The sequence below is a fragment of the Mustela putorius genome, unplaced genomic scaffold (assembly GCF_011764305.1).
Source record: "Mustela putorius furo isolate JIRA1106 unplaced genomic scaffold, ASM1176430v1.1 tig00003870_pilon_pilon_pilon, whole genome shotgun sequence".
NCBI classification, from domain to species: domain Eukaryota; kingdom Metazoa; phylum Chordata; class Mammalia; order Carnivora; family Mustelidae; genus Mustela; species Mustela putorius.
This window is the reverse complement of record NW_025422022.1, coordinates 11,961,694-11,973,125: the sequence shown is the minus strand read 5'-3', so window position 1 is coordinate 11,973,125 and position 11,432 is coordinate 11,961,694. Positions and strand designations below refer to the sequence as shown.

Here is an 11,432-nt window from a genome sequence, read left to right as displayed (position 1 = left end):
TCACAGAATATGCTTCACAGTCACGGGCATCCCAGAAACAGTGTAGATGATAGTGTAATAAGAAGGCAGTAAGAGGAGAAGAAAGAGAAAGAGAACAATAATCAAACTGTAGGCACAGGTCATTGGGATTTAGCAAGAGTTCTCTAGCCAACCCAAAGTGTCTGTGGGCGGAAAGTTGAAAATCATGTCCTGACCAGGCTTGCTGAGTCATCCCTACCCCCAGAACCTCCTCCTCCCTCCTCTGTATTATGGGACATTCTCTTCCAAGCCTCTCCGAGAGTCTCAGACTCAATTTAATTTTTCTTACGTTTATCTGAAGCTCTAGCCATGGGTGAGTACTGCTCCGAAACCCTTCTTGGTGTGTTGGATACTTGGTTCATTTTTTTTTTTTTAAAGATTTTATTTATTTATTTGACAGAGAGAGAGAGATCATAAGTAGGCAGAGAGGGAGGGAAGCAGGCTCCCTGCTGAGCAGAGAGCCCGAGGCAGGTCTTGATCCCGGAGCCCTTGAAATCATTACCTGAGCCAAAGGCAGAAGCTTTAACCCACTGAGCCACCCAGGCCAGGCACCCCTGGATACTTGGTTCTTGATACCAAGGACCTTGATATTAAGTATCAAGGCCTGGGACTGACCCAGATTCATCTTTAAACAGTGTGTCTTGAGCTCAGAGCCAGCTGCAAACAGAAAGACTCGAATCCCAGAGGGCCCATGGCTGTTGGGCTTGTCATTCATTGATTCATCCATTCATCCATTCATGCATCCATTCCCTCATTTTACAAGTGCTTACTGAGCATCTACTACATGCCAAGCATTAGTCTATGCACTGGATTTGCAGAATTAAATAAAACACTCAGAGTCTCTGTCACATAAAGCTTTCATAGTAGTGGAGAAGATCAAATTTTAAAAAGTGTATTTATACTATAAAGTTAAGCAATGAAAAATGTGATGAAGAAAAATCAAGCAGGATAAGGGCAAAGAACGCATGTGGGGGATTGTTCTTTTTGATCATGTGGTAAGGGAAGGTCTCCCTGAGGAAGGACCAGCATGCCTCGCCTGCCAGTACTCAACACAGAGGGGAATCCCTGAATAATGAATTAATTTGTGACCTGGTTCTGTAGACCCAGAGATGGGGCTCTCTCGACACTCTCCCTGGAAACAGGCCTGTTTTGTTCAATCCAGACTGAGTAAAAGTCTTTGGTCTTTAAAAAAAGGGATCAAATAAAGCGTTCCACCTTAAAATGGAAAGGGCAAAAATGCAAAGGGTTAGGTATATAAATACTAATTTGCCTTTGAATTTTTTGCACATTTATAGATAGCTTTATGAGTGGAGCGTCTGTCCTCAGGGTTCATCTGCCTGTTTGGAAATGAGCATTTTCCCCCAATGGGCCCGTACAGACTCACTTCCCTTCACTTGTGGGCTAGTTAGCAAAACCCATGTGGATACGGAGAAAGAAAGGCACCAATTTGACCCAAGCATTCTTTGACCTACATGTTTATGTGGGGATTAAGGGTAGAATGAGTTGTCACTGAAAATATGTGCTTTGTGTATTTAGAAGATAAGTATTTTTTTATTGCTAATTAGTGTTGGACTCATACACATTTGTCATGTTGGTATGTCAGATTCATTTGTTCTTTCAAACCCAACTGCCTTAATTAATCTTTCCCCGTCCACCCTCAGTTACAGTCTGGCTGGAGCTCAGACTGTGAGGCTCTCTGGTAATGGGATTTCTACTCAGCAAATCTTGAATTTCAAAGTGAAGTACAGGGCACCTGGGTGGCTCAGTTAGTTGAGCATCTGACTCTTGATCTCAGCTCAAAGTGAAATACAGAGTTGGAATCCTGTTAAAGAACCACCGTTTGGTAGATCCAAGAACTAGCCCTCCCCGTAGAAAGTCCAGGAAACGGGGAAATATTGTATTACCCAGTGTTTTCTAAGTCTTGGCCTGGGTGTCATTTTCTCCGTGAAACATTTCCTGAATCCACCCTCTCTCTGCAAGAATTGGACAACACCTCCTCCTTTGTGCCGAGGAAAGACTTTTACGCACAGGTGTCAGAGTTTCTCTGATTTTATTTTTATTTTTATCTTACTGCAACTGCTTAATAACCTCTCTACTCTCACAGCAACTCTTTCCCACCACTCAGCTTCTAGAATATGGGAATGGTGCGCCATTCATCTGTGTGTCCACAGCACTAGGCATCTTTTCTGGCAAGATGTTCTTTGTGAAATGGCTGCAAAGAGTAATTCTTTCAGGACAAAATGAAATACTTAGTAGTTTTAAATTGGGTCTCATCTGACTCATAGGACTGTGAGGATAGGTGGAATTGGACCTAAGAAAATCTAGTTGATGGCTAAGAAAAATCTAATTGATGGCTAAATGTCGTATTGATAAAATTCTGTTGCCAATTGAGCTTTATTTTCCTGGAGAGGGAGAAAGATTGTCATTGTTCTATTTTTTTTTTTTAAAGGATTTTATTTATTTACCTGAGATAGAGGGAGAAAGAGAGCAGAGGCAGGGCAGAGGGGGAGAGAGAGACGCAGACTTCCCACTGAGCAGGGAGCCCGATGCGGGGCTGGATCCCAGGACCCCAGGATCATGACCTGAGCCAAAGGCAGATGCTTAACCAACTGAGCCACCCAGGCGCCCCATCATTGTTCAGTTTTAACAGCAGACCATCTTCAGAAACATTATGCTATCATGATAATATATTTGGGACCTGTTGTCTTAACACATCAGTAGTCTCCTGTAAGTAATATTTAGATTTTAAAAATAATAAAAACAAGGATGTCATTTTTATATCATTTTACTGCTTCCAGGGGCCATCCTATCTACTCTATGATCTGACCCTGGAAAGCACAGTCAGAGGCAATTATTATAATTATGACCCTTTAAATGATGATGCAAGAAAGAATGCGTAAGGTTGCTCCAATTCCTGTATCTGGCAGGGAGAAGAATTGGGACACAGGCCTACAGGCCCATGCTGTTCTGCTTGCTTGCTTGCATGTGTGCGCGTGTGTATGTGTCTGTAAGGGGTGGCTCCGATGGTTGGAGAATGGGATCGGTGATGTCTGGAGGCCTCACCCAAGTGGCTGAGCTTCAGAGGTTCCCATAGTTTTAAAGAGGCTGTGAGAGTGAGTGCAGACCCATGGAGTCTGGCAGGGATGTGAGGCAGGGCCAGAAGGTGGAGGTTTCCAGTCCTACAGCTAGTCTTCCCTGTGATCAGTCTGCACTGGTTGTGATGCATCCTTGATGATCTGTGGCCCCTGGTCCTGGTGGACGAGGCTGAGACCCAGGGAAGGGGAGGAATTAGGCCCCATGCTAGGCGCTCATCTCCAGCTGACCAGGCTCCGTTCCTTTGCCCCAGGCTCATCATTTTACCTGCCCCGACAAAGATTTTTCAGCAACTAGAACCAGGCCGAGCCCTCAAATGAGCTCAAGCTAAGAATAAACGCAGCCCCGGGGAACACGGTCATTAAAAACACCTGCGGCAGGATCGTAGCAACCATAGGTCCACGGTGCCACCTCCAAAATCCTCAGGGCCAGATAGGTTTCAGGACACAGAATATTACCTAACGCCCCGTGCGGAGAGTCTTACAGCATTGTGTAATCAAGCATCTTATTAAATCTGCAGCCAAAGGGACGGATTGCACACCCTATGACGTAAAGGCTATTCATAGGCTTGCATCGGTGCAGGTCAGCCCCTGACACCCAGTGGGTTAGGAATTAACTCCTGGTTTGGGTAGCTTCTTCTATTTTAGAAATGTGGATAACGAATGACAGACCTGCATCCCCCCGAACCTCCCCCCTCCATTTTTAAAGAAGGCTCCATGCCCAGCTCAGAAACCAATACGGGGCTTGAACTCACAACCCTGGATCAAGACCCCGAACCAAAAATTAAGAATTGGATCCTCACCCCAGTGAGTCGCCCAGGCACCCCAGACCTGTGTCCTCTTTATGCCATCTCTACCACCTTTCTCCTTGTCATTCATCTCAAGGACAGACATATTCTTTGGCTTCCTGGGGTTGACCGTGGCCAGCATGAGTCTCCTTGGAAAGAGACTATGTCACCACCCTCTGGATATACCTCAATGCCTGCAGGCCAATTTTTTGAGCCTGAAAAAGAGCCTTTAGCTGTAAATAGCTGAAGGTGGTTTATGGAAGTTTGGCGAGGGAGGGGCTTCCCCAAGAATGATCGGACTCTGTAGCCTGAGGGATCTTGGCGGGAGTGGGTGGGGGAGTCCCCCGTGTGGGGGAGTCAGTAGGAACCTGTGGGCAGGAGCGTGGCTCCATGGAAGGGACAGACAAGACAGGGAACAGGAGGGCTGCAAGTGTAAGCTTGGTGCTGGGAACAAGGTATTTGAGCTGGAGAATTGAGGGTTGGGCTTCAAAAATGAAGGCTTGGGGTTGTAGGTCTTAAACACCGAGAAGTCGGTGAAGGTTTTGCACAGAGACTGACAGGATGGAAACAAGGCCCAAATAATGAAGGGCTCCTTGTTCGCTGCACTGGTCAGCATCTTTCGGCATCTGGAGCTCGGCTCCTGCTCTGTCCTTTGCCTGAAATGCCCTTCCTGGGCTCCTTCCTGCCTGGGCATGCTCCCACTCATCTTTCAGGACCCGGCTCAAATGTCACCTGCTCCCTGGAAGCCTCTCCCTGACCCCGGGGAGCATTAGGGCTCCTTTCTCTGTGACCCCACAGGCCTTTGTGTGCACCTGATGGCACTTGTCTCATCGACTGGGATTGTCCTCTGCGTCCTTGTCTCCCTGAGACGAACCACAGGCTCCCTAGGGAAGGCACTGGATCTCTGCTTTTGCCCGGGCACCTGGTACAGCGCTCAACCCACAAGAGTTCTAAGCAATTGTTAACTGAAGAAACAATTCTGTCTTCTGCCATCCTATAATAGTCTATCCATTCCTGTTTTCCTTTTTTTTTTTTTAATATTTTATTTATTTGACAGACACATCACAAGTAGGCAGAGAGGCAGGCAGAGAGAGAGAGAGAGGAAGGGAAGCAGGCTCCCTGCTCAGCAGCGAGCCCGACGTGGGTTTTGATCCCAGGAGCCTGAGATCATGACCCAAGTCGGAGGCGGAGGCCTTAACCCACTGAGCCACCCAGGCACCCCTCCTTTTTCTTTTAAAAAGAAATTGATTAACAGTCACCCGGGTGGCTCAGTTGGTTAAGAATCTGCCTTCGGCTCAGGTCTTGATCCCAGGATCCTGGGATCGAGCCCCGCATCAGGTTCCTACTCAGTGGGAAGCCTGCTTCTCCCTCTCCCTCTACTTGTGTGCTCTCTCTCTCTCTCTGTGCCTAATAAATAAATAAATAAATAAATAAATAAAATCTTTTAAAAAATTGATAACGTCCATGTAACAGATCTTACATCGATTGAGTTTGGGGATGTAAGAGTTAGCACCATCCTCCCGGTGGAGAGCTGTGGGATTATGGGGAAAATAAGACTCATGGGATAGTTGAGAGTGGAGGTCATTGGAAGCTGCAGGGGGCTGTGCCTGAGATGTGTCTGAGTCCTACATCCCAGTACCTGTGAACGTGACCTTATTTGACAGAAGGGTCTTTGTAGAGGTCATGGAAGTAAGGATCCCATGATGAGATGGTCCTGCATTGGCTGGACCCTAAATCCAATGACAGGGGTCCTTATAAGAGGCAGAGACGCAGAGATGCAGAGTCACATGTGAACTTGAAGGAGGAGGGCAGAGACTGGAACTATAGGCAGAGGAACGTGGAGGATCATCAGCAGCCACCCGGGGCCAGGGGACGGAGCCTCCAGAAGGAACCAACCCCACAGACACTTTGGTTTTGAACTTCTTGCCTTCTGAACCCCGAAAGCATACATTTCAAGGTTGTGGTAATTATGGCGGCGAGGAATCTAATACCAGTGCCACTGAGGATTTCCAACAGAGTCATCTCGTGGCCTGTGGGGACACCGAGGAAGAGTGTCGCATAATGGTTAGACACTCAGGGTTGGCATCAGGTGGTCGGAGTGTCATCCTAGCTCTACCCTTAGCGCCTCAATTCCCTTGTCTGAAAAATGGGAGTGATGACATATTAGTACCTCATTAGTGCCTACCATACAAGGCTCTGGCGGGGGTGGGGGGAGGGTAATTGAGACAATAGATGAAAAGTACCAAGGGACACCTGGCTGGCTTAGTCAGCAGAGCGTGTGACACTTGATCTCGGCATTGTAAATCTGAGTCCCATGTTGGATGTACAGATTACTTAAAAACAAAACCTTAAAAAAAAGTACTTAGTATGCACTCAGGAGACACGCAGTAAATATTATAGATCTCAGATGAAGACAAGAGTATAGTTTGGTGGCCTGCACATGTTCCCTGCACAACAATGGCCGTGCCTTTGAAAGCAGTATTCAGCTCTCCACACTGCTGAGAACCAAAAGCATCCCAGTTTTCCGCTTTCTCATGGGTGTATAGCCAGTTTCCTTTAGGTCCTATCTTTGCGCTGATTTGCAGGCATCTGTTAGGTTATCAGAATAATTGAATTTTAGAGTTTACCAGTCATCAAGTGAAATGTTTTCCACCCAGGATGACTGGAGGGCTCTGGCCCTTAATTGTGGTAATGGGAGTCCTGAAGTTCTTTTCAGTCTGTCAGGAAGTCTAACAGGAACTGCATCATTTATCTGGGGGAGGAGGGCACAGCATAACAGAAATGCCAAGGGTTTGTTTTATGTGTGTGTGTGTGTGTGTGTGTGTGTGTGTGTGTGTGTGTGTGTGTTTGTTTTTAGCTTTTACTGGAATGATACTTCCTAAGTGTGGTAACAGTGGTTATCTTATGGGAAAATGAGTTTACATATGCAGTTTGTTACAGATAAAAGTTTACAAAATAAAAGTTTACAAAAAAAGTTTACAAAATACAGGGGAGATAATAAAAGTGTCTTTCTAATGTTTGCCAACCACCTAATGTTACGTTTTATGCTCTGTTCTGTTCTGTTGTTATGTTTGTTATGGTCTCTCTAGGACAAAATAGAGGCCCTGAGAGGTTCAGTAAATTGTCTATGGTCACAGTAGTGTAGTAGTAGAAACAAAATGATTACACAGGATTTGACTTCCATTCCCAGACTCTTTCTCAAAAAAACCTCCTATTTTACATGCCTCCTGAGGATTCTCAGATGTTTGGTCTTCATTGCATATCCATTTGTTTGGCACACAAGTGTGAATGGGACCACCCCAAGTCATCCACCATTCCCAGAGCTCATAGTCCAGGTGGAGACATACCATAGGAATCTTTGGGCAGCAAGTAGCAGAAGACCAGCTTTAGCAAGAATGGGGATTTATAGTGAAGGTCTTGGGGGTACCTCATGGCACCCAGTGGCAGGATGGCGGACAGTTACCAACAGCACCAGAACTAGGGACTCCCACTGTCACAGCTTTTCTCTATCCTTGGCCTCTGACCTCCATGTATCTGTTTCTTTGCTACCCTCTACCCTCCCCAGATTGTTTTCCTCTAGCTCCCAGGTCCACATGGTGAATATATAACTGATAACAGCAACAAGGGGACCTCAAAAAAGGTAAGACTTTTTTTTTTTTTAAGTAGGGTCCAAGCCCAGTGTGGAACCCAACACAGGGGTTGAACTCACAACCCTGAGATCAAGACCTGAGCTCAAGAATCGGATGTTTAGGGGCGCCTGGGTGGCTCAGTGGATTAAAGCCTCTGCCTTTGGCTCAGGTCATGATCTCAGGGTCCTGGGATCGAGTCCCGCGTCGGGCTCTCTGCTCAGCAGGGAGCCTGCTTCCTCCCCTCTCTCTCTGCCTGCTTGTGGTCTCTCTCTCAGTCAATTAAATAAATAAAATCTTAAAAAAAAAAAAAAAAGAATCGGATGTTTAACCAACTGAGCCACCCAAGTGCTCCTGATTTTTTTTTTTTTTTTTAAGGGGGCTATATGCAATGCTATTTAGAGGATTAGAAAAAGACAATTAACTTAGATTTGCCCTGAGATCTGACGTTTGGGTCAGGGATTTATTCTATGTATTTAGTAATTATGTTCCTGTGGAAGAAAATACTGGGCTGAATCCAATTACCATTCAGACCCTATTGAGTGTCAAAGGCAAGAACCTACTAGGTCATTGTAGGCAGGTACTCCAGGCCTGGGGTGAATCACCCAGCCCCCTGCTTTCACTGTGCCTGCCATTCTTCTGGGATGCTAACTGTCACTAGGGAGGGATGATCCTAGTCTTTTTAATTTGTCAGTTTGGTTGTCTGTGTCCAAACAAAGGTGATCCTATTGGACCTGGTTATTCCTTCCTTCCTTCTTTTCTGATCAATTACATCATTCAGTCAAATCAGCCTATGGTATACTATTCTTCTTCAGGAACACCAACTGATTTGCAATTCTGGAAATGGTCCCATGACATCACTGTCCCCTTGAGGGTGGCAAATATTGGAAAGTGTATTTGAATTTTCCAATTATTCTGAGAAATATTTTTCAAAGCCATTCATTAAAATCTTTTTTTACATAAATTTCATATATTTGTCAGAGAGAGAGAGAGAGAACCAGCAGGGCAAGGGGCAGAGGGAGAATCAGGCTTCCTGCTGAGCAGGGAGCCTGATGCAGGGCTTGATCCCAGGACCCTGGGATCATGACCTGAGCCAAAGGCAGACGCTTAACTGATTGAGCCACCCAGGCACCCCCCTCCCCAATTCATTAAAATCTTAAGTGCATAGTAAGAGTTGTTTTTTTTTTTAAAGATATATTTATTTATTTAACAGGATAGGGGCAGTGGGAGAGGGAGAGAAGCAGGGTCCTCATTGAGGGTGGAGCCCGATGTGGGGATTGATGTCGGCCTCGATGTGGGTTTCACTGCAGGGCTCAATCCCACGACCCTGAGATCAAGACCTGAGTGGATATCAAGAGTTGGATGCTTCACTGACTGAGCCACCAGGCACCCCTTGGATGTGACTTTGATGGAGCATTTGTAAGGCCTTTCAGTTTTAAAGACTATTTTCTACACTGGACAAAATTCCCACATTAGGATTCTTTTTAGGCATTGAGACCCACCATGAAAATACAGTTTCCGCCCTAGAAGAATGATCCATTCCCGTCATCTGCCATTATCACCCAGTTAGATACAGTTATGGGCTTGGTCCCCATCCCCTTGGAGCAGTCTGCCTACCCCCATGGCCCCTCTTCAGACTGCAGGCATCTCTTCATTTCTGGTTGGTACTACCCTTTCTCCCAGGGCCTCTGATTCATTCCCTCTGGTGAGAAGGGTAAGGCTTCAGTTTACGTTGGGGGGAAGAAAGGGACCTGCCCAGTAGTTTCGCGAGCTCCAATTGATAACCCAGGCCCAGCAAGAAGGGCTTCTTCTAGACTCCTCTTCAGAGCCTTGGCCAGGTCCTCTGCAGACCAGCCGCTGTCACAGTGTGGGCCCCAGTGATGCAGGATCCTGGAGAAGTTGCTTGGAAAGGGTCTGTGTCGGCAAGAAGGAAACGGGGCCACCAGCGGGCCTAGCCTAAAGTCATGGAGCACGGTTGGGTCAGGAGAGCCCATATCAGAACGAAGGAGGCAGGCAGGGGACGCAGGGAGGTGGAGAGGCAGGGGAACTCTCCTGTTCTCTGTGATCTTGCCCAGGGCCTGCCCTGCGTCCGTGTACAGTGTGGATTCCTTCTACACATTCTTTCCTCATACTGGAACCCAGGGCGGTGGGGGGCGCTGCCTTATGTTTGGAACCTACACAGTTGTACACCACATGGATCAGAAGTGTCCTTGGAGACTGAAGCGTTCTGTCATCCTGGGCAGATGTGATTCTACAAGCAATGTATGAGGTTTTAGTGTCCCTTTCTTTCGGACTACCCCCCACCCCCACCACTCATGTTTCTTTACACCACGTTTTATATGATAATCCCTTGAGTGTTCAACACTGTATATGTTTTTTAAGCCTGAAGAAAAACACATTCTCTCTCCCCTTCATTCCTCATTATCAAAGCAGCGAGGCATTTGGTTCAAAAGCAAAACAAAAAGCAAACACACGAGGCCAAAATATGCTCTCCCTGGACAGGCCCTGTGTGCATGTGGATTAAAGAGCTGAGTTGGTTCACAGAGAGAAAATGCCATGGATTTTTGGGGACAGACGGGGAAAGTAGGTCAAATTTTTCAACCTCTCAACCCTGCCATTGTCCCTTTAAAGCTCTTAGTGTTGGGGGATGTCTGGGCAAAGCCACGGGTTACTGAACTCACGCTCCAGTCAAATAAGGAGCTTAGTGTTGGAGGAAGTGAGCGGGCATCCTGGGTCTCCAAAAAGACATGGTACCAGAGAGTCAATTACTTTTTTATTTCCGCGTTTCAAATCAGAGCGGTTGGGTCGGCAATGAACGTTTGGCCATTTTGGTTGCCTTATGACCCACAGTGGGAAGAAGAATTCAAATTTAATCCTAAGAAACTTGGGCTTATTAATAATGAGATATCCTCTCTTTCTGCATGAGAGCGTAGAGAGTCAAGGATATTGTAATTCAAGCACTACCACCCAGCCCCCACCCGGCCCTGCCAAATATTGAATATTGACAAGATGTCTAATAGGTGTCTCTCAGTTTTCTGTGTATGCTTTAACAATCTACCAGGAACTCGGTGGTTTAAAATAAGTGAAATGCATTCTCTCACAGTGCCGGAGGCCAGGAGTCCAAAGTCAGTGTCAGCGAGCTCCCGTTCTCTCTGGAGGCTCAGGGAGAAGCCTTTCCTTGCCTCCTCCAGCTTCTCGGGACTCCAGGCTTTCCTTGGCTTGCAAAGGCCCCACTCCAGTCTCTGTCTCCGTGGTCATGCGGCCTTCTGTCCTGTGTCCCTGTCATTGCCTCTTCGGTCTCTTGTAAGGACACTTGTTATTGGCTTTGGAGCCCACCCCCATATTCCAGGAGGGTCTTCTATCAAGATCCCTAATATAATGACATTTGCAAAGACCCTTTTTTCCAAATAAGGTCACACTCATAGATCCTGGACAGGGACCTATCTTTTTGGGGCCATCGTCTAATAGTGGGTTAAACAGAGTCTGGTCCTGTAGAGTGAAAGGCAGCTGTGTTCTGGAGTGTCTTACTTGATCATGTGGTCGTGCGGAAACACATGACGGTACGTGTGTGCTAGGTGTTGGAGACAGATATAAACGTGTCTACATTTAGAAGCAGAGGCGAAACCATTTCTGGATGGGTTTTTTTCAGCAGAATTTATAGGAAGGACATCATCTGATCTGGGACTTCAGTAGGATTTTTATTTCATAAGAAATGTGTATTCATGACACCTGGGTGGCTCCATGGGTTGAGCATCAGCCTTCCACTAGGGTCATGATCCCAGGGTCCTGGTATTGAGTTCCATGTCAGGGTCCCTGCTCAGTGGGGAACCGGCTTCTCCTTCTCCTCTGCCCTTCCCTGCTGTCCCTCCCTTCTTGTGCACACCCCCATCCTGCCCCCTGCCCGCTTG

The 11,432-nt window shown here is 46.7% G+C and overlaps 1 long non-coding RNA gene across 1 annotated transcript in view; it reads left to right on the top strand.

Moving 5' to 3' along the window:
* The first annotated feature begins 241 nt into the window (after positions 1–241).
* Positions 242–11,432, top strand: part of LOC106006667 — a 35,564-nt gene continuing 24,373 nt past the window's right edge. The window contains exon 1 of the long non-coding RNA XR_001180932.1: positions 242–331. This is a non-coding gene — a long non-coding RNA (uncharacterized LOC106006667). The remainder of the gene's footprint in view (positions 332–11,432) is intronic.